This window comes from Pleurodeles waltl, chromosome 6 (genome assembly GCF_031143425.1).
Source record: "Pleurodeles waltl isolate 20211129_DDA chromosome 6, aPleWal1.hap1.20221129, whole genome shotgun sequence".
NCBI classification, from domain to species: Eukaryota; Metazoa; Chordata; class Amphibia; order Caudata; family Salamandridae; genus Pleurodeles; species Pleurodeles waltl.
The window spans coordinates 1,605,444,695-1,605,469,228 of NC_090445.1; the positions used below are offsets into that span (position 1 = coordinate 1,605,444,695).

The 24,534-nt window shown below is 44.6% G+C and overlaps 1 protein-coding gene across 1 annotated transcript in view; it reads left to right on the forward strand.

The window, feature by feature from the left end:
* Positions 1 to 24,534, forward strand: part of LOC138301223 (ficolin-1-B-like) — a 172,817-nt gene that overhangs the window by 91,478 nt on the left and 56,805 nt on the right. The gene's annotated exons all lie outside the window — the stretch shown is intronic.

Here is a 24,534-nt window from a genome sequence, read left to right on the forward strand (position 1 = left end):
CTAGTCTCAGGTTGAATAGGGGAGCATCTGTCTAGTATTACAGTGGGTGAAAAATGAAGGTTTGCTACAGAGAAGGATTGTCACTAGTTAGACTATTTGCAAGCATATCTTCCATCTCCTTATGTGTGTTTTATGTAGGGCCCTAATTGGCCAAGGATATTCCCAAACATGCGTCACTTGCTTTCAATGCAGCTGAGTCTAAGCTATACCTCACTGACAAGGCCTAATATGGCCGAAACCAGTGTGGAGTTGCTTGTGCTTCCTTTTGGAGGAGGCCTCAACTGGTGGTTTGGAATGGACTATTCATATGAGGAGCTGGCTCAGTACTGATGCATAGGTTGGGTCTCTGTCAATAATTGCACAGTTGGTGAAAAACTAAGGGTTGGAATTTTATCCTGAATTCCAGATGTTTGATGATTTGCAAGCACTCACTCCAACATCTTTTGTTTGATTTCTATTCCCTTTCCCCACAGGTTTTATTAAACACAGTCTGATGAAGTGTGACAAGTTGGTGGTCAAATACCCCAAAATACAAGCAGACACATTTGCTTCGCCCACAGCTAGACTTTGAGGAAGTGGTGTGTAATTACGGCAAAACAATAATGGGGTGTACATCAGGGTCATACTGGACCAAAAAATATGCTCAGCATCGAAATAAAAGCAGCCCCCAGTAGCTAAGCAGATAGCTAAAAAAGTGGCCCACATTTATAAATCAGCCTAGTTTTGAACCCGTAAAGACACTCTGTATGGGTAATTTGCAATGTATGGGAGATTGCAGTCTTTTGGAGTCGCTGCAGGCACTGCTTGTGGTAATATCAGGGAAATCAACAGGCAGTGCTTGTGGTAATATCAGGGACATCAGCAGTAAAAACTGGCCATCTGGCCATAAAACAGGTCAACAAACTGCTAAAAAAACAGCCCACACATTGACCTGTAAGACTAGCCCATCTGGCACTGACTGATTGCAGTATAGGCTAGTCTGACCCTGGTCCACACTCAAGTTGAATTTAGATAAAAATTACTAGAGTTTAAAAGGTGCAAGCAAAAGTAAATGTTAAAAAAACAGAACAAAAACACAACGATCTACAGGCATTCAGACAAAGTGGGTTTCCAAACACATGCAGCTTCCTAAAAAGATTGACTCTTGCTTGCTTAGTTTGGGAGAGTGGGTGGGTCTGCCCATTGCTGCCCAGTAAGTCTGTAACCCCTGTTCTCCATTATTGTGGTGGTTCACCCAATACAGGATATGCCAGGTTGTAATCCCATTCATTAGTAAACCACACATGTGGGCTCCCAAAATATCGTCTACTGTGCTGAAACCCCAGCAGGTCATTGACTGTTACCAGTGATTACATTAGGTACTACTTAACCATTGATTACTTCTAAAAGGGACACTAAAATAGAGAATGTTTGTGTGTGTGTGTACAGTCATGGCTGGTGTATGGGCAAAGTGGCGGGGCACAACACAGAAACTGAAAAAAAATTTACCTGCCCATAGTCACATCGCCGAATCGCTGCATCCCCGCATAACCGCTCGTTAGGCACAGGCTCCCAGTCTGCCCAGCGGCCAATCCTCTTGCTGCTCTCATGCTGCTGGCAGCATGACAGCAGTGTCAGAATTGGACTGAGTGTCCTTGATTTGCGCTCCCAGGCAGACTGGGAGCCTGTGCCTGCTGTCTCCAACCCGGCAACACAGCTCTGGTTGGAGAGAGCGCAGTGCGCATGTGGGTTTGGCCGTCCTGAGTCGGCTGAACGAACCCACTTGCACACCGAGGGGTGTGCACACCACTCCCACTCCCTGCATGTCATCCCCCATGGCCCCACCCCCTTGAAAAATAAAACAATAATAAACATGATTTATTATCATTTTATTTTTCAAGTTTTGCAGCTGCTGCTGCTGGTGGGAGGTGGGGGGGGGGGGTGACTCTCCTCTGCCATAGAGGAGGAGCTGCCTCTGGGTGTATATACTGTCAAAGCACAATTCGTAAATAAAACTCAGTACCAGGTTAATTCTTTGACAGTGAAGGTCTATTCAACTGAACAATATCTCAATCCCAGTAGGTCACAGCATGTCTGACATAGCATCTCCAGGTACAGGTATTTATATCCTTCTTCTGCAAAGGAAAGTTACCTGGCAGTTTAGTTCTCAAGCGAGAAACACAGTGTACATTCATTAAAGTAGCTGCTCCTCTTGGTACAACAAATAACATTAGCGAAGCAATACATTCTTCCCATTATATATAACCAGTGCTTAATTTGTAAAATATTGAGTGCCGATACCAAAAGCGCTACTCAGGAGCCCCACTGGTGCTATTAAATGTCAGGGCACCGAATACCCAGGCTGCGTAGTCCTGAATTTACCTCAGGTCTCTTTAGTCCACTGACAGACACTGCTTGCCATCTTAGAGGTGCCTGCTTTCCCCTTGCTGCTAGTTTTGCCTTCTTTCCCTTCCTCCTTTTTTCCTGTTTGTGTATTTGTCACTCTCTTGAGCTTGGCAAAGGTCTGATGAGGAAATATAAATGCCAGTCCCCTAAAATGAGCACTGGTGGCCCCCACCGGCAACCACTGGCTCAATTTAAGCAATGGATCCAACCTTGACATGCAGCTGGCAAGGCTGAGACAGGGCCCCATTGATACACTCCCCTACTGCCCCAAACCACCAGAATCTGAGCTCTTCAAAATACAATTTATAATTTCTGTTTGTTAAATTCTAAAGTGTGTGCGTGTTCTGTAGCAAGATTCTAAACATGATAGAGTGAGTCGGATTTCATGATTTCAGCCTGAATGCTCACAGTACCCTTCTCATCCATCGAGCCAGTTGATGGCTACTTCTGTGGGTGAAGAAAGATTTATATGCCTGGGTGGAGGAGAATTTATACGCGCCTGGCAATGCAAAGGACCATGAAAACCTGCCAAGGGAGATGGAAACCATAGTCCAAGATCAGAATCCAGGTTAGAGCAATAGTGTGGCCAGGTCCTTAAATGATGCACTGCATCCTTCCACATGCTACAGCTTAGTATCTCCACCCCCTATGATCCATGGCCCAGCAAAGCTGACAGAGGCTAAATCACTTGAGATCCCACTTTAAGTATTTAAATTTTCTCTATCAGCAGAGACCCCTTAACTTTATTACCCTTTAACGGTATGATAGGAAATCTTTTATCATTGTATGTGGGTATGAGTTGCATGTGCATATAAAATGCTACTTATATAGGTAGAGTTTAGCTACAATGCAACAGTGGGAGGGGGTAGAAAGGCAAAAATTAATTAGCTGGACATGACTCTATACTGTATGCCAGTTATCTGTGTGAGGTTGGGCTCTTACATTTGAGGGGTTTTCTTGAAGAGTCCGACTTCCATTATTTAAGATGCAAGAAGGAACAAACATTGTAGAATCTATTTTTCCTCTAACCAGCCACAGATGAATGCAATATTGTCCAGCATTTTTTAAGACAGAGTGTGACAGCTGGCTTGATGTCATCAGCATTTCCCATCCCTTTTTTTCAAGGGAAAGCTGGGAAAAAGGGGTCTTTACTCCTTCGGATTTTATCACCATTATGCCATTGTAGCTGAAGTCTACTGCTGTCAAAATTGCATCAAAATCCTCCTTGCTCTCTTCCACCTTCAGCCCCTTTAAGCTGTAGAGGTGTGAACTGATCCCAGTTAAAGCTGTATCCACCAGTCAATAAGGAATTGCCCACAACCCAATTAGTTGCTGGCAGTGCGTCCACATCTAAGGCTGCACCAGCCCTTATTTCTCACAAGTGCTACAGGTGCCACTGGCATGGTCCACTTCTAGATTTCACCTGCCCATCTTCGCCATCTTCAAAAGAGAGCTCTTCCAATCATTTAGGTTTTTGAAACCTAGACCCAACCACTCAATGTGGTAACCTTAAGAGTTCACAAAGCCAAAAAATGGGAATGACGTAAGGAGCTCCTAAAGCAGCAACTCAGCACCCCGCCAGACTCAGCTGCCTCCAGAGAGCCTTTTTATATTAGTAGGAGCATTTCAAACCCCACCATGGCGAATATATTTTGATACTGTATGGTAATTGCTTTAACATCGTGGTTTACCACATCGATGAGGCACCGAAGCACATTAGCAGACAGACAGGCCATGCACTGCATCATTTTAAAGTGCCTGGTTGGAAGCTTGTTGAATTGCAGTGTCGTCTCTCTGGAAAGTGCTTTGAACATGTGTGTGATTGACCAAATCAGTGCTCGTAATTTGATTTACGTCACAGTCACTAATTGCGTACAAGAGGGGCGACAACTGAGGGATGCTAAACGTGCTTTCTATTAATGTATAGCTCTAGCTGTTTGAAAGTGTTTGGGTGGAGGATGGCCTTGGTCGAAAGTGTTGGTGTTGTGCGTGATGAATACTGAAAGCCTTCCTCTTGTTGCTGCACTTATGAGTGAAGTGGGATGATGTGGTGTCAGACATAAGATGCACATCTGGACTTTCCTACGATCCTAGTCACAGCAAGGGTTACAGTTCTTTGTTGGGATTCAGCAGCAGAGGAGAAACCCAAAGGAATGCACTAGATTACAGTGCAGCCATAGTAAATCCCTTTTCCAGTCTAACCAAAAGCAACAAAAGGCAACCTTAATGGAATGCACTGGATACAGGCAATCATAGGAAATGGCCTGAATTGTCCACTCGGGAAGGACAAAGGAGGAAACTAAATAATGCAGAATTTTGCAGGCAGTCATGGTAAGTGCTTATGCAGGTCTAGCCATAAGCAACAGAGAGCATCCCCAGACATATACAAGGTACAAGCATTATGACAATGTACCTGAAGAGTGCACGTACGGTGAGGATGTTGGTAATATGGCAGTGCAGTGCAAGGAATATGGTTAGTAGGTTAGAAAAGGTGGAGGAGACAGGGGGATTTAGGGTGGGAGCCCTAATATGCCATCGTGCCATGAAAGGACCAAACATGGAAGATGCTGGAGGAAGATGCCATTACCTTCCAGCTCTTCATCTGCATGACTGGGATGGATAGAATGAGAACAGAGATAGTATTGGTAGTCGGAGATGGTCATTTGGTCCCTGCCAAACAAATCAGGTAGGAGGTTAGAAGTGCTTGTACAAAGAAGAGAAACCTTAAAACAAAGAAGGAAACATAGAAAACAATTCTGACAAAAGCAATCCAAGTTGAAACCTGCACAGAACCAGGTTCAACACAAGTATTCAGTAGACCGGTTGTAATGTCAACATTCTTTGAATACTTTTATTGAAATATCCTAGCGACTTTGTGTGTTACTGTCAACGTAAGTGGCATCTCTGTGATAGGACAAGGCAGTGGGGGATTGGATGGTGGTCCTAGTTGCCTCTTCTCTCTAACTTTATTGTAATGATCAAAGTAACAAAAACGGTTGAACACCTCTTAGGTAAGAAAGGCTGAAAAACATGGTTTTTAATGTGGACATTTTTCTGCATCAACTCTTGCGGAGTTATCAGGTATCAGTGCATGTTTATCTCTACATTCATATTCTCTGCATGGTATGCAGGAGTAAGTGTTGGTATGAAGAAACATTTCAAATGTTTAAAGGTTGCCTATTGCCACGTTCATTCAGCAATGGTCTGGGGAGTGGCCCTGGGACACTAACACCTTCTCTTTGGGACTTGAGCCACCTAGTGGTGTGAGAATGAACAAGTTGTCTACAAGATAAACAATATTTGCTCCTTATTACAACATGATAAGGGATGGTGTGAAAGCGGGACTGTGATAAAGGTTTAGACAATGTGAATTTATATTATGTGTTTTGTGGGTTAATTTTTCAGTTAAAAAAGAAATACCCAGTCTTAGCATACAAAGTACTATTGACTAAAAGTCAGAACTGTTGGAAGATAACACAAGTGATACAGGGACACTTAGATCCTCATTCTTAGCTACAAGTTGTCAGAGTCTCCTGACCTGGAGTTATTGAATTCTCAAACTCCGGACCTGATAATTCTGGACCCCGAAGCACAAGACCCAGAGATATCCGAGAAACTGTGGGCTGCTGTTGTTCCCGGTCCCACCCACTCTTCTACTTCAGTATGGGGGTAGCAGAAAAAGCTCCCTGAAGCTGAAGTTGAATGAACTGTGCATACCAGCAACTCCCACCCATTTCAATCACCACAGGCCAAAAAAATAAAGGTCCCATAATCAATCCAGTGATAGCAAAGCTACCACCTCTGTGCACAGAGACCTCATGGGGTGGAACTGCTGGTCAGTGAACAAACGTTTAGTAGATAGGTTGGCTAGCAACATTCTGGAACCTTAAAGATCTACTCTTGAGTAAGAGATTGAGGACAATATTTTCCATTGCCAGTAATATTTTTATAGCAAGATAGTAACAAAAATATTGATTTTCAATATGTGATGTAACACATACATAGCTCAAAGAAGCAGCAGATGGATTTGCAAAAAACATTTTATTGTGACAGGAGCTTCTCTAGCGTAAGATTGTCTGCAGATCAGTATCATGTTTGGGGTTTTGATGACACCAGAATATAGAACCCCAGATTTTGTGATGGAGAAGTAGAATGGACATGATATTTGGGAGTGTATGCTGTGCAATTGTTCTTTGCATATTATTATATTCACTAATTGGAGATATTTATGATTTAAGTTACATGAAAAAAAGTATTCTCTCAGAATACCACAACCTTTCAGTCAACTGCTGAACTGAGAATGCCCAAGTTACTCTGACTGCACCCTTGTATATTTGTGTTTATATTACAATTAGATATGGCAGCATGTTCCATATTTAAAAACATTTGTATGGGTGAATTATTCTATAATGTGTAATTAAAACCTATAATGGAAAATACACTGTCTGCATTGAAATTAATTGACACATTGCATCATTCTTTTCACAACCACTCCTCTGTCCTACACCCCTGATCATTACTGAACCTGAACTCTTATGTTGTTGTCATCACTGAGATCAAATCTATCAATGCTTCCCTTGGTGTGGATTACAGAAGTGTAATCGCCTATGCTAGACAAGCACTCTGTTTTACAATCCACAGATACACTGCCCCAAGTCCGAAGAAAGCCAATGTGAATACCAAATGTCAAGAAAATATATAGAGCTGTAATCAGATAAAAATGTGTTTATAAGGTATTAAAATAGCACATACATAAGATAAAAGAACAGATACTACACACAACTACAAAAAGGGAGATTTTCTTTAAGACAAATCAATCTGTCTTTGAACATATACACCTCTACCATACATATTACTGAGCATCCATGAATTTCGTTTTGATCATAAAAGAATGTTGATTATTGGTAGGTTATGTGACAATAATTCAGTGGAATTTAATTATACGTTTCACCTTCTTCATGACTATATTGCATCTAGATACATATATCTTTCAACGAAAGAAAACACATTTTTATCACAACTTCTAAGACAATTCCAGACGTATATTTGGAACGTACAGCTGGGAATCCACTTCTGTAATGATGGAATTCAATGGGACACTATGGGGGTCATTCTGACTTTGGCGGGCGGCGGAGGCCGCCCGCCAAAGTACCGCCGTCAGAATACCGCTGCGCGGTCAAAAGACCGCCGCAGTAATTCTGATTTTCCCGCTGGGCTGGCGGGCGACCGCCAGAAGGCCGCCCGCCAGCCCAGCGGGAAACCCCCTTCCACGAGGATGCCGGCTCCGAATGGAGCCGGCGCAGTGGAAAGGGTGCGACGGGTGAAGTTGCACCCGTCGCGATTTTCAGTGTCTGCATTGCAGACACTGAAAATCTTGGTGGGGCCCTGTTACGGGGGCCCCTGCAGTGCCCATTCCATTGGCATGGGCACTGCAGGGGCCCCCAGGGGCCCCATGACACCCCTTACCGCCATCCTGTCCTGGCGGCCAAAACCGCCAGGAACAGGATGGCGGTAAGGGGGTCGGAATCCCCATGGCGGCGCAGCAAGCTGCGCCGCCGTGTAGGATTCCCCAGGGCAGCGGGGAACCGGCGGTACACCGCCGGTTTCCCGTTTCTGACCGCGGCTGTACCGCCGCAGTCAGAATGCCCAGGGATGCACCGCCAGCCTGTTGGCGGTGCATCCGCGGTCCCCGGCCCTGGTGGATTTTACCGCCAGGGTCGGAATGACCCCCTATATTTCTTCTGGGAATGATCTCACTGGTAGATAAAAGCATCACTGCACCTAGCATTTAATAATAGCTTTAGTTTCAGCATTTATCTTATATGCCACATATCAAGGTCATTATTTTCTTTTAAGTTACATCCTCTACAGTAAAACAAGTCCATTGATTGAGTATGATCTTGTTTTTGTCGGGAATACTACATCAGTAGTACATACCACTCCCCATATAGGGGTTTACCACCTTACCGATGTGCTTCAATTCTTGTTTATATTTCCGATGGTTAACCAGTTTTAATCATCAATTGGTACAGCAGTATAATCAGACTCCTTTGTCCACTTTGTGTATGTAAAGAAAGGGTTGTCATTACTGGAGCCATTATCCCTTAAACATATATTCCTGGAGGGAGTGCCTATAAATGGATTGAAGAGGCCTGAGAAGGCTTCAGGATTACGCCGCCTCAGTATTCCGTGCTCGCACATTTAATTGCAGCAGCCGCGTGTTTCAGAGGAGATCTTTGCGCACCTGCATGTTTTTTATTTACAAATTAAGCACTGTTTTTTTAATATTTCAACAGAAATTACCACTATCAAATTCAAATGAGGCAACATATAAATGTTCTTATATACAGCCTGTAGTTTTTCTAATAAGCACATATAAAGTAACGGCTTGTGGAAACATTATTAATAAACAATGAACCACTCATTGTGCCCACATATTATGCAAGGAAACATTTTCTAAGACCTTATCCACATCAGCCTACAAAACTGAACAAATGATATATTAAAACAAACATGTAAACTTGTCTGATGTGGTCAGTATTAAAATTCTAATAATATTCGTAGCTCTGGTTGATTTTCATTAACATAAGTAGCTGTAACTACAAAAAAGGTTGGAGACCTCTAAAGTTTTCTTTCCCAAATGAATCCTCCATGAGGAGAAAGCCTCCAATAGAGACCCTCAATATGCAGCACTTAATCAGCCTACAAATCGGGAAGCAAGAAAAGAGGAGGAGGCCTTGTGGGGACTGGTACTATTAATTCTATGTTGGATTGGTTATGCTTTGTGTCATTTCCTGTTAGGTCTGCACACTTGTGGGTATTGTAGTGCATTTATGCGCTGTGTTTAGTAAACAGTATGAAAGGAGATTGCATAATCGTTAACCCCATTGTCTTTAATGAAATCAGGACTCTCCTTCACAACTGGCTAGGAAAATTGGCAATTTTTTGAGGTAGGTGGAAGCAAATTAAGTAAATCATAGGGTCTAGTCAGTGGCATGAAAGAGTTCTCACTGTCAAACTAAACTCAAAGCTTACAGGGTTTGGTTGCAGGTTGTGAAGTAGAGCTGAAGGGTTCCGGCCAAATGAAGGTCTGATGGTGAGCATTGGCCATCCCCATTATGAAGATTTCTGTCAAGCTCATGTTTACGAGAGAACTCCACAGGGTTAGTGCAATGTACAGTATGGTCCACCTCTTGACATCCCCAATTCCGCTTACCAGTAAGGTATGGAGTTTCAGGGCGATCAAGCAAGGAAGAGGGAAATGGGAAGGGATCAGCAAGGAAAGAGACCTGTAAGAAAACAGAAGAACATTATAACCAGTGAAAATTCCAACTCTTCCGAATTTCTATATACTGGTAAATGAAGATTTTTAGAAGTAACTATTGTTTCGCGGTACTAGGTAGAGGAGTAAACACTACCCCCACTGCGCAAGGTCGAGGTGAATAATTCTCCTTCACTGTGTGAACTTTTAAGGAAAACATCACAAAAGGAGATTACATCCACACTTCCTTTCAGACACATATGAGCATTTGTCACCACACTCACAGGAACTGGCATACATGCCACAAACAAAAATAAAGATGAATACGTCTTATTTTATATTTTCTCCAAGCACTAAAGATATGCTTTATGCTTTATGCTCTCAGAACTTAATGAAAGTCGATGTTAATACGCATCCCTACAGTGGAGAAAGAACCTTGACGATTTCAAGAAGAAAATGAACACCTGTAGCAAGGCACTGTATTTTTGTAGACACCAACTTTTCTTTTCTTATAGTATGGCATCCCATATACTTGATCAAATCATATACTGTGTTTCATGGAATTTCCCATCATTGCTTTTTTTGTAACTCAAAAATAACACCAAAAAATAGTCAGACTTTAGGAAAAAGAAAGAGCTCAAAGAAATGTCTCTCCAAACAGCAGTTTGCTAATAACGCTCTCAGAGAATGCAGGCAAATGATCTTTAGGATGCAATATCGGAACCTCCACAGACTCCTCAGCCATTCCGATAGAAACAGGAAAAGGATATTAATGCGGAGAGAGTGCACTTGATAGTCATTCGACCCTCACATCCAGAATACAGCTCCCGAAGTTGCGGGAACTGCAAAAGTGAGGGAAGCTTGTGAGGACAGCAATGGGTGCGCTTCGTAGAAAGGAAGACAAAATGTAAAGCAAACAATGGAATCCCAAGACACTGCTGATTTCCGACCCTACTTGAACGTTGTTCGTACAGCAGCACAACACACAAATGGAGTCGCCCCGAATGGCAGTCCTAAATAGGGGTGGGAGAAGAATTGTGGTCCGCCGGTGGGGTTCGCAGAGTTCAGAAAAACTCTGCGAAGTGATGCAGAATGGAGTTTTTTCTCTCACTTGCCAACAATTAAGTTGGCACGCGAGTTCGATGGAAACCGCTAATTTGGCGAGCGCAAGTGAGTTTTCTGAATGCGAGCAGTAGGCCACGACCGCTCACTTCAAATCATTAATTACGCCCAGCAGCGGTCATCAGAAAAGGCCCTTTTATCCCAGAATTCTGATATCAGCTGGGAAGCGTTGCCCCTGCGGAGCCATGGGAAATGTAGTTCATTTACTTTAATGAATGTAATAGTACCCAAAAAGACACGTTTATTGCATATCCTCACATAACACATTCAGAATCATTCAACCAATCATACATTTGTAAAGTGCAACTCTATCACTCCTAGGGATGTCGGGGCACCAGGGTTCTGCGTTGAAAAACCAGGTCTTGAGTTGCCTTCTGAAGTCTGCAAGAAAGTGTGCCGTTCGGAGGTGGAGGAGAAGGTCGTTCCAGGCTTTGGCGGCAATGTAGGAGAATATGGGGCCCGCTGCGATGGATGCAGGGGACTTGTTCGAGGGCCAGTGAAGAGGAGCGCAGGTGTCTCAAGGGAAGATGGAAGGTGATTGGTGTAGGATGGTCCCAGTTTGTGGAGGGCTTTGTAGGCATATGTGAATGTCTTGAACTGCCATATTTTCTGGACAGGGAGCCAGTGGAGTTTCCTGAGGTGAGGAGTAATGTAGGTGTGCTTGGGGAGGTCCAGGATGAGTCTGGCTGCTGTGTTCTGTATTGTCTGGAGTCTTAGGAGGAGCTGGGAGGGGATACCGGTTTAGAGCATGTTGCCATAGTCGAGGTGGCTGGTGATGAGGGCTTGTGCGACTGTCTTTCTGGTGTTTATGGGATCCATCTGAAGATCTTGCAGAGCATGCAGAGGATGTGGAAACAGGAGGAGGAGACTGCAATGACTTGTTGTTTTATAATCAGTTGGCTGTCCAAGATTATGCCAAGGTTGCGAGCGTGGTCAGTCGGTGTGGGAGTAGGTCTCAGTTCTTCATGCCACCAGCTGTGGTCCCAAGCAGAGGAGTTCTTTCCAAAGATCAGTAGTTGAGTTTAGTAGGAGTGCAATTTGAGACAGCTGTCTCTCATCCAGTTGGCTACGTTGGTCATGGCGTTGCGGAAGTTGGTTTAGGTGTTAGATGGGTCTTTGGTGAGCAGGAGGATGAGCTTGGTGTCATTGGCATAGGAGATGATTTTGAGTCAGTGGGCTCAAACATTGTCCACAAGGGGAGTCCTGTTGTTGAACAGCGTGGGGATAAGCAATGATCCTTGGGGCATGCCACATATAATGTTTTTGGGGGCAGAAGAGAACAGAGGTAGTTGTATGCTCTGGGTGCGTCCTGAGAGAAATTAAGTGATCCAATTGAGGGTGTGTTGTTGAATTCCGATGTTGTGGAGTCTGTTGATGAGGATGTGGTGGGTGTTGGTTTCGAAAGCTGCAGACAGGTTGAGGAGAATCAGAGCCACTGTTTCTCCTTGCTCGAGGAGGGTTCTGATGTTGTCTGTTGTGGCGATGAACGTGGTCTCTGTGCTATGGTAGGCCTTGAAAACTGATTGTGATGCATTCAGGAGGTGGTTCTTTTCTAGGTAGTCGGTGAGATGTTGGTTGATGGCCTTCTCAAGTACTTTGGCTGGGTATGCAAGCAGGGAGATCGGCCAGTAGTGCTTGAGGTTGCTGGGGTCGGCTGAGGGCTTCTTTAGGATGGGTCTGATGTCTGCATGCTTCCAAATGTCTGGGAAGGTTGGCGTGGAGATGGAAATATTGAGGAGGTTGGTTAGTTCAAAGCTAACTATGTTGGATCCAAGGTTGAAGAGATGGAGGGGCAGGGGTCGGTGAGTCCCTCGGAATGGATGGAGGACATGATGGTGGCGGTGGTCTGGACATCGAGTGAAGACCAGGTGGTTATGGCTGGGCTGGGTTGCGCTGGTTGAATGAGGTTGTCGGGTCTGAACAATGTGGTTTGAGGGTTAAAGTTGTAGATATTGCCAATCTTGCTGTGGAAGTAGTCAGATAGAGAGTCGCAGAGTTGGGAGGGGTGTACTGTGTTTTCTGTGGCAGTCAGGTTGGAGAATTCCTTGATGATCTTGAAGATTTCATGGGTGTGGTGGGTTGTGGTATCCATGCGGTCAGTGATGGAGGTCTTTTGGCATCCTTGATGGACCAGTTAAAGTTATTGAGAGCTGCTTTGTGTGCGGCTCTGTCAGAGGGGTCCTTGGAGATGCGCCATTGCTTCTCTAATAGAAGGCAGTTACGCTTGGTGTTTCTTGAGGTCTGGGGTGCATCAGCTGGTTGTCTACAGAACCACACTCAAGAGGCATATAGGATAAGTCTTGTTTCCGTTATGATTCGGAAGGCGTCCAATATGTCTAAACTCTAACAATCTCAGTGTTATCACCATTCAAAGTGAGTTTCCCGCATCCAGTGATGAACAGTAGAGAGGTAAAGTGATGCCTTAGATTGGTTGTCAGAACTGTCATCAAGCTTGAGGTTGAGTTGCATGTATGTGATACCTGATGTTATAGGAAAAAAGAATCTTGGTGAGAGGAAACATGTAGACGTTCAAGAGGTTCAAGTTAACCGGTTATTATTAGAAATGGGGGTCTTTGGTTGACAGTCAGGTTACCCCCTGCTCAAGCAAGGACCCTCACTCTAGTCAGGGTAAAAGTGAATCACCCTCAGCTAATCCCTGCTTACCCCCTTGATAGCTTGGCAGAGCAGTAGGCTTAACTTCAGAGTGTTAGGTGTAAAATATTTGTACCAACACACACAGAAATTTAATGAAAACACTACAAAATGACACAACACAGGTTTGGAAAAATAGGAAATATTTATCTAAACAAAGCAAGACCAAAACGAGAAAAATCCACAATACACAAGTCCAGTTACCAATTAAAAAGCAAAAAGAGTCTTTATGTAGTTTAAAACACACACTAACACTGTTAGCGTGAAAATGTACCTTGTGTGCGTCAAAAATAACCCAGCACGGGCGAGTGTGCGTCAAAAAGGGCTTGCGATGCGTCGATTCCACTCACGAGCAGGACCCTCCGTTGTTTCTCCTTTCGTCGGGTCGGGTGCGTCGTTCCTTCTCTCCGAAGGAGAGTGATGCATCAATCCGGTCAGCACTCTCAGGTCCGGGCAGGCCTTGCATTGTTTTTACACGCCCAGCGGTACTTACGTCAGAAATCCAGCCGCACGATGATCCGAAAAGCACGCAGCGCGGGTTGCGATCTCCCAGCCTCCGTCAACGATGCCGGGCGTCGTTTCTCCTGCTCCGTGCATCGATTCTTCGGTCGTGTTTCCGGCAAGCGTAGATTTTCGTTTCTTCAGCCGCAGATCGGAGTCTCGTCGATCTTTTCCCTGCACCAGGGTCTGTGCATGGATTTCTTCCTCTTAGGCTACCAGCTTCTCCTTTCAGGGTCCCAGGAACTGGATGGGCACCACAGGGCAGAGTAGGAGTTTCTCCAGAGACTCCAGGTGCTGACAGAGAGAAGTCTTTGCTGTCCTTGAGACTTCAAACAACAGGAGGCAAGCTCTAAATCAAGCCCTTGGAGAGTTCTTCTCAAGATGGAAGGCACACAAAGTCCAGTCTTTGCCCTCTTTCTCTGGCAGAAGCAGTAACTGTAGGATAGCTCCACAAAGCACAGTCAAGGCAGGGCAGCTCTTCTTCCTCAGCTCTTCTCCAGGCAGAGGTTCCTCTTGGTTTCCAGAAGTGTTCTAAAGTCTGTTGTTTTGGATGCCTTTCTATTACCCAATTTCTCCTTTGAAGTAGGCCTACTTCAAAGCAAAGTCTCTTTTGAATGTGAAATCCTGCCAGGCCCCAGACAGTCACCAGGGGGTTGGAGACTGCATTGTGTGAGGGCAGGCACAGCCCTTTCAGGTGTGAGTGACCACTTCTCCCCTCCCTCCTAGCACAGATGGCTCATTAGGATATGCAGGCTACACCCCAGTTCCCTTTCTGTCACTGTCTAGCGTGAGGTGCAACCAGCCCAACTGTCAAACTGACCCAGACAGGGAATCCACAAACAGGCAGAGTCACAGAAATGGTATAAGCAAGAAAATGCTCACTTTCTAAAAGTGGCATTTTCAAACACACAATCTTAAAATCAACTTTACTAAAAGGTGTATTTTTAAATTGTGAGCTCAGAGACCCCAAACTCCACAAGTCCATCCGCTCCCAAAGGGAACCTACACTTTAATCAGATTTAAAGGTAGCTCCCATGTTAACCTATGAGAGAGAGGGACAGGCCTTGCAACAGTGAAAAACGAATTTAGCAATATTTTGCTGTTAGGACATATAAAACACATTACTATGGGGGTGATTCTAACTTCGCCGCCCGCCGAAGTTCCCCCACCAAAATACCGCTCCGCGGTCGAAAGACCGCTGAGGGTATTTTGGGATTTGCCCTGGGCTGGCGGACGGCCGCCAAAAGGCCGCCCGCCAGCCCAGGGCAAATCAACCTTCCCACGAGGACGCCGGCTCAGAAGTGAGCCGGCGTAGTGGGAAGGTGCGACGGGTGCAGTGGCACCCGTCGCGTATTTCAGTGTCTGCATAGCAGACACTGAAATACTTTGTGGGGCCCTCTTACGGGGGCCCCTGCAGTGCCCATGCCCTGGGCATGGGCACTGCAGGGGCCCCCAGGGGCCCCGCGGCACCCCCTACCGCCATCCTGTTCCTGGCGGGAGACCCGCCAGGAACAGGATGGCGGTAGGGGGTGTCAGAATCCCCATGGCGGTGGAGCGCGCTCCGCCGCCATGGAGGATTCTGCAGGGCAGCGGGAAACCGGCGGGAAACCGGCGGGAGACCGCCGGTTTCCCGCATCTGACCGCGGCAGAACCGCCGCGGTCAGAATGCCCTGCGGGGCACTGCCGATCTGTCGGTGGTGCTCCCGCCGACCCTGGCCCCGGCGGTCTCGGACCGCCGGGGTCAGAATGACCCCCTATATGTCCTACCTTAACCATACACTGCACCCTGCCCTTGGGGCTACCTAGGGCCTACCTTAGGGGTGTCTTCCATGTAAGAAAAGGGAAGGTTAAGGTCTGGCAAGTGGGTACACGTGCCAAGTCGAATTTACAGTTAAAACTGCACACACAGACACTGCAATGGCAGGTCTGAGACATGATTACAGAACTACTTATGTGGGTGGCACAACCAGTGCTGCAGGCCCACTAGTAGTATTTGATTTACAGGCCCTGGCACCTCTAGTGCACTTTACTGGGGACCTGCTAGTAAATCAAATATACAAATCATGGATAAACCAATCAACAATACAATTTACACAGAGAGCATATGCACTTTAGCACTGGTTGGCAGTGGTAAAGTGCTCAGAGTTCAATAACCAGCAGCAACAGGTCAGACAAAATAGGAGACAGGAGGCAAAAATACTGGGGATGACCCTCCATAGGCAAAAAAGTCCAACAGTTATTGAATCTTATGCTTTAATTTTACTAATTGTAGAATTAATGCATTCATAATCTGCACATGCACATTTGAACTCACAGTCTCCACAAGATGCTGTGTTTAAAAGGTAATATAAGCAAAACTTGTGCCCAATACTATTTCCCTTACTTTTTGAAAACAAAATTTCACCTCATGTTGTCTAGCCTCGAGTAAAATTTGCATACATCCTCAATTGCTGTGTCCATTGTTTCTTTCGGTTAGACCTGAAAGCCTTAGGGTGGTCACCCCCAACTTTTTGCCTGCCTCCCTCCACTTTTTGGCACTGCTTTTCCTGGTTTTAGGACTCCGTGCCCTTTACCACTGCTACCCAGTGCTAAAGTGCATGTCCTCTCTCCCTTAAAACATGGTGACATTGGTTCATACCTAATTGGCATATTTAATTTACTTGTAAGTCTCTAGTAAAGTGCACTGCGTGTGCCCAGGGCCTGTAAATTAAATGCTACAAGTGGGTCTGCAGCACTGATTGTGCCACCCACATAAGTAGCCTCTTAACCATGTCTCGGGCCTGCCATTGCAATTCCTGTGTGTGCAGTTTCACTGCCACTTTGACTTGGCATTTAAAGGTTCTTGCCAAGCCTGAAATTCCCCTTTGTCTAAGGCACCCGTAAGGTAGGCCCTGGATAACCCACAGGGCAGAGTGCTATGTAGGTAAAAGGCAGGACATATACCTGTGTGTTTTATATGTCCTGGTAGTGGAAAACTCCTAAATTTGTTTTTCACTGTTGTGAGGCCTGCTCCATTCATAGACTAACATTAGGGCTATCCTCATATACTGTTGGAGTGATAGGTTCTTATCAGAAAGGGGTAGATAGGTCACAGTTAGCATGGCCAGAATGGTAATACAAAATCCTGCTGACTGGTGAGGTTGGATTTGTTATTACTATTTTAGAAATGCCACTTTTAGAAAGTGAGCCTTTCTCTGCACTTAAAATCCCTCTGTGCCTTACAGCCTGTCTCCAATCCATGTCTAGGCTGGGCTGGTTGACAGCTCCCTTGTGCATTTCACCCAGACAACCACTAACACAGGATGCTCAGTCACACCTGCACACATCTGCATACTGAATGTGTCTTCTTGGGCTGGAAGGGTGGAGGGCCTGACGCTTACATTTCAAAGGACAGTAGCCTGCCCTCACACAATGGACTGCCAACCCTCCTACTGGGACCCTGGCAGACAGAGTTGTGCTGAGAGGAGACCTTTTGAACTTCAAAACCACTCTTTGAAGTCTCCCCCACTTCAAATGTACTTTTGGGTATATGAACTGGGTCCCTGACTCTACCAATGTAGACACTTCCTGGGACAGATACTCTGAACCAGACCCTGCAATCTGCCAATAGGAGCTGCCTGGCTGCCCAAAGGACTGACCTGGACTGCTTTGCTGTGAAAGACTGCTGCCTTGCTGTTGCCCTGCTGCCTTGCTGGCATCTGTCTCTGCTGAGAAGTTCTCTCCAAGGGCTTGGATTGAGCTCGCCTCCTGTTTCCTGAAGTCTCAGGGCTAAAAAGACTTCATCTCTGCGAAGGAACTCCTTGTGCAGCGAAAGTCGATGGCTCGATGCATCGCCGAGCCGGAACAACACAGACTGACTTCCTGCAGGAAGAATCAACGCAGCGCCTGCTGTGCGATAGAAACTCCGACACATCACCCACCAGGTCGACGCAGCACCTGTGACTTCGTCCTGCAGGCCCAGGATTTCCATGCATCATCTGTGGGGCGTTAAAAGACCCCGCATTGCAAGGAGGATTCAAGCCTGCATGCCAGAATACGATGTAAAGTCCTTCCTGCATGGAAAATAATCAACACATTATCCTTGTGCGCCCAGAAATCCGACACACACCCTTTGTTTTCTTCGCATACCCTCTTCTGCGGTCTCTGTGTGTGTAATTTTGACACATACCAGGTACTTTGTTCTTGCAAGAGACACTTGTTGCTTTTTAAAGACTTAAGACTCTTATTATCATTACAAAAGTGATATTTCAACTTGTACTTATCAAATCTTGATCGTTTTGACCTTAATTCACTCAGATAAATATTTTATATTTTTCTAAACCTGTGTGGTGTGTTTTTGTGGTGTTGTCACTATGTTATTGCATGATTTATTGCACAAATACTTTACACACGGCCTCCTAAGTTACGTCTCACTGCTCAGTGCTAAGCTACCAGAGGGTGGGCACAGGATAATTTGAATTGTGTTTGACCTACCCTGACTAGGATTGTGGTCCCTACTTGGACAGAGATGTATACCTCTGCCGCCAACTAGAGACCCCATTTCTAACAATATCCAAAGTATTCCAATATATTTTATGGCACGTTAGTTCAAAATAGGAATCATGAACTGGCTGCCACTCTTTCATGGCCTGATTGTAAATCGCAACCTATTTTGTATCAACATTTGTAGTTTAGAGTGCAAATCTGCACACAATGGAGAAAACCACTGTGGGTTTCAAATGAGTGATTTTAAGGGGGCTTTTATTGTCAATCACAGTTGCAGTCTGGCCTGAGAAATCCACACATATAAAGATATGGCATGTCTAACTTTTAATCTGTGAAGTTCTCTGCACTCATGAAGTTACTATTAAAATGTGGTTTTGTGAATTCCAACAAATCTACATAAAGGTGCAAGTTTACCTTTGTGAATGAGGCCTAGTGAACTTAAGGACAAGAGGAGGTCAAGCATAAGAATATGCTTTAACGGTCTTAGCACCACACCGCTTTAACTGTCTAGACTTAACTATTTGAATACTTTGAATGGACTTTTGGTCAGCACCATGTTCATGAATGAATAGCTTTCCTGTCTCTCTCAATTCCTGGCTCCTTATTTAATGTCCTTCCTTGCTGTTCTTATGTTTGCCATTCTCTGCGACATTTAGAACTCATAGTGTTCTGATTTGATGAACTTTCCTTCTGCTGCTGATGTCAGACCTTGCGTTGCAGTGCATGGGGGTGTCTATTTTCTGACCATCTGTCTCCCTGCTCCCCTCCTCCCATCCACTCTCTGTTCCTTCCTACTCAAGCCACTCTTTGCTGCATTCCCCACCAATGGCAAGTGGCCCACTTAAGATGGTTTTGTGACCTGTCCAAGATGGGTGCTTGCATTTGCACTGGTGCGCGTCTGCATATTAGGCATCTTCAAATGGATTTGTTTTATTTAAACACATCCTTTTCAAACAAGACAACCAAGGATGTGCACCACCAGGGTGGCCATCTCTGAATATTTTATTTTAAAAAAGAAAAAAAACAAAAGCAAATAACAAAATGCATTTAAATTGTTGCATAGCTATTTTAGCCATGTTTTAGACACGTTATTTTAGCAGACTAGGCCTGGCTTTGTGCACTTTAGCCCAGTCACATTTTATTCAGTGTCGCTTTATTTTTCTAGCATTAGCCACAATTACAGTGTTGTTTAAGTTTTCTTTATCTGTCTGTTCCTTCGCCTAGGAAAGCATCACGTTCTTAGCATTGCACTTAGTGCTTTCCTCAAGGCTGCAGTCAGATAGGGTTGCCAGCAAAAGTGGTACACTGTGTCTCCATTGTTCAGAGAAACATACATACCCTTATGTGGGGACATTGTTCCTAGCACATCCATTTGTTTTATTATAAAAACACTTCCCTGTCCCATGCACGTTTGAGGGAGATTCCAGCCAGATGACCACAACTGCATGCTGATTGCTGATCGTCTTTGCTACAGCTGCTTGCTTAGAATACCGTATCCCTGGCCTACGTGGGGAATGGTGTCTTTTTGCTTCTGTTGTGTTTTATCATCCTAGTTATTGCAATACATGCCATTTAATCTAAGATGCAGTCACTTCAATAAACCCTTTTTGTTCTATATTCTGCCTGTGTGAGACTAATGTAACCGAGAGAAAGGGGTGAGGTCTGATCGACCAAGATTCCCCTGAGGAGTCTTTCTTGTCATGCGCCAGGTTGCCACAATCATCCCTGCTCTTGGACAGAGATGAGGAGCTGCTAGTTAGCTGGAAAACCCGGATTAGGCCGACAGGTGTCACCTGGTGTGGGATTGTACTCTGTACCCTACAATTCAGGAGATTCTGCCACCCAAATCCAGTAGCCTCATTAGAATAATGAGAACCTACGCGACATGGCACCACCAACATTTGGTCAGGTACTAATTTTCGGATCCTCCTAAGTATCTCTGTCTCACTAAAGGCTAAAGGCACCTCAATACTATATACGGAGACGATTTCCTCCTCAGCTAAGTAGGTAGCACCTAACTAACACTGTAGGTTGTTCAAGCTTGAACCTTAAAAGGATTAATCCCACTTGGTGGCCTTATCTCTGAACTAATACCTTTACCATAACCAATGCAAACCCACAACGGGTAGTATTTGCAGCAAATATGAGACCACCCCTCACAGCACATTTATTGGCAAATGGCCTAATAGGCCAGGGGGGTCAAGTTCCATTTGTTGTTGAGGCTCATCCAGCCTACAGAACAGAAACGTTTTATTTGGTGGTCACTTTTCCAACAGTTGATGGGAATACAAATACATTTCTTCACTACACACCGGCTAACATACCTGCACAATACAGAGCATACGCATATTTAGAAATATCTTTATCATATCAAGACCATAATAATTAGCTTGATAGCGCCCTACCACATGCAATATTACATGTTAGGTCCTCTGAGCAATGATGGCCGGACCAGGCCTTTATGGCCACATATACACCGCACCCTGATGCAGCAACTTTGGCAGTAGCTGAGGTGCGCCACCTATATACAGAGCTCACAGCAATATACAGACTATTAGTACAGTTTGTAATTCAAACATTAAATACTAACCTAGCACGTGCTGCCCCAGTGCAACTACATGCAGTTACCCCAGGCATTAACCCTGCAACTATACATTCGATCATGGGTAAAGTACCTGCCAAGCGGGAGAAAATTCTGTTTTGGTTTGCTCAAAAAATAAATGTGCTTGAAGCAGTCTTTTCTCACATGGGTCCTCAGGATAAACATAGAATTCTCACTATGTGCTTGCCATTTGGGATGGTTTCTACAGTAGATAACTGCAACACTTGAGGCACGATATTTGCCACGCTCTATACTACCGCACATGGTACACCAACACTTGCCAACCTTCGGGAAGTGTTAAAACAAATTCAAGACGAATATGGATTTGGGGATACAATTAATGGGAAATTTTGCCATATTGTCCTCAATAATACTAAGTAATTTAAAAGGGGAGGCAGTTGCACTAGCGATGCGTTTGCGGCTCCAGGATGCTTCTGTACAGGATCAAGAACGTGAGCTGCCAAAGATTATCGTTAAGACCTACTCGCTGAGAAAGTCGGGGGGCCAGACCCATTAAACCACAATTACAAGGTAGGTCTTATAAAGATTCTACTAAGCAAGCACCTGAAGGATCTAAACAATGCTTGGATAAAAAACAACAAACACCTGAAAAAGGAAAGGGGAGAATATCCGCATTCAGAGACCACTCAAAAAAGATATAGGTGGTCATTACGACCCTGGCGGTCATGAGACCACCAGGGCCGGACTGGAGGTCGGTACACAGCCAAAGCAGCAGTCCGGCCTCTACATTAGGACCGTGGTGGAGCTGCCATGGTCGTACCGCCGACACTGCCAGGTTGCCGCCAGTCTGGTGGTGCCGGCGGTCTCAATCTACCAGGCAAGTGCTGCCCTGGGGGTTACGAGTCCCCATTCTGCCAGCTGTTGCTTGGCAGTCAGAGCAGCGAACAGAGTACATGAAGCTGAGAAAGGACTCACAACGCTCATCTGAGGTTTCTGTTGAGAAACTTCCCCAACAAAACCCCAGTTTAAAAGAAGAAAGTGTCAGCAGTTGCAATACGACGTGCCACTCAGGAAGAGGGCTTTACTGAAGAACAGGAAGTGGGCACTAGGACTGCTAGACAGTACAGCAGAGATCACAATAGTTCACCAAGATCTTCAAGAGCTTCTGGAGGTGAAAGCAACTCATGACTTCTTACAAGTTGAGACTGCAGACATGCGTGTCTCCACGCCCAACAGGGTTTATAAAGTAACTATACAGTCAGAGGGAGACATTGAACGCACAATCAACACTATTTTTTGGGACTGCGTCATCACTGTCAGGACTGCAAAGACACGTGTTCTAGGACCTGCATGCTTTCAGTCATATCGCAATTCGCGAGTGGTCTTGTACACTCGCCAAACCGGCAATCCCTGCTGTGGGAAAAGACATGGTTACTATGACGCGTGTTGGTGGTTGCAATGCCCTAAAAGATGTTCCTGTTATATGCAGTTCACATCACTGGTTTTTCACTTATATCCCAGAGTACCCTATATTATACCAATCTTCAATTCATTTGTATAATATCAGAGCCCAATGCTTTTTCACAAACATTTTCCATTGTACTATACCAATGTTTGTTTTCTCTCTGTGCCATATCTGATGCCAGTGCTTGTTTGTTTAAACTTGTGGGAGGTGTTCACAGCTGTGATGATTGACAGCATCTTAAGTGTGACCACTGGCTATTTAAGCAGCCCCAAACATGGGGATCTGCTCACTATTGCTTTGGCCATTGGAAGAGAAGTATCTCTTCTCTGCAGCTCCAGAGTGTTACCAGGCTGTTCCTGGGGATTTCTTTTCAGCTGGTTGGTGAGAGGGTTTGGAGGTCGGGCTCGACCTCGGATCCTGTTCATTCCGGTCCTTGAGTCCCAGCTGCCGGCTGCTGCTACGCGTGAATTCTACAGTGCGACTTCAGAATTTCACAAGTATTGATTCCTCTGTTTTATGGCACAAGTAATTTGGTTATCTTTGAACCAGATCTCAGAGCGGGTAATTATTGGCAAAACTTTAACGAATATACAAACTCCTAAGACATTAGTTATTCAATATTTCTCCCAATATTTCGCCATAGTGCATTTCAGTTTAATTCTGAGTTTTGGAACATTATAATGGGGGAGCCTGATCTTTTATTTTTTAAACGAGGTTTGTTGGTATAATAGGCAAGCAAGCTTTCCCTGAATATCGTACAATCGTCATTTTAAAGGTATTCTCTATGTCATAACCCGTTATAAGAGAGATTATAATGGAAGTTAATATTGAGTCATAAAGCGCTTTCAAGGAATATTGCACAATAATTATTCCTAAAATATTCTTCATGTCATTCTATATGAGAGAGAGCATAACGGAATTATAACAATATGATTCACAAAAGTGTAGAAAATAATTTGTGTGTTTAACCATTTTTCCTTTTAGGTCTCCTTCCCTGGCGTCCCTTTCCCAAATTCCCTTCCCCTCACCTGGCCTCTCTAATGTTCTGTACTTTAAGAGTAATCTGACTTGGAGCTGCCTGGATATGGGCCCATGATCTCATTGTGCTGATCCTGAGGACGTTTGGAAACCGTTACAGTCACTATTTATGATATTTTACTGGCCGAAAAAGATTGGCCACCAGAATTTGTCCATGGTCTCCCATATGGAGAAGAGATTATTGAAAAATCTTTCTCGCCCCTTGTTCCCAGAAAGCTCGTAGAAATACGCACAATTGATTGGGCAGTGGAGCAAGAACCTGTGTTATACCATAACCATGTAGAGTGGGATAAAGATTCCCCCTATCATGTAATAGCAATTAAATCCCAACCTCAACCTTGACCCCAATATCCAATAAAGCATGAAGCAAAAGCACTGGGGAGGGAAATCCTCACACAGTTATAATACCAGGGCGCAATTGAACCCTGTGTCTCACCAATGAACAATTCATTGTTCCCTGCAGTTAAACCCGACTATTCATATAGAATAGTTTTAGACTACAGACATTTAAACGGCCACACACACACATTTGCTATACAAAATGCACACAGCACAGCACTCATGAACAATATAGAGCGCAAAAAATACAAAACGACCCTGGATATTTCCAGCTGGTTTTTCTGCCAAAATATAGCACCTGAATGTAGGGACTTAACAAGTTCCCACGCTTTAGGCTCCCCAAAGAAATTCTGTCGACTCCCACAGGGGTACAAGAACTGACCAGGACTGTTATCAGCTTGTGTTACATCTACTTTACATGACTTTGACCTGTCATACTTGGATGATATCTACCTTACAGACGACGAGCTCATGCAACACATAAGACAGGTTGCCCACATTGTTGTGGGATTTGCTGAATTCGGCTACAAATTAAATACAAAATAAAATAAAAATAGCCTTCCTTAGTGTCCTGTTCTTGGGATACGAATTATCAGATGAAGGCAAGAACCTTGCACCCCAATTTCTAGAAGAATGCACACAATTACAACCTCCAAACACAATCAAAAAGCTCCAGTCTGTATTGGGCCTTTTAAATTTGGGAGAATTTATATTCCAGAATAT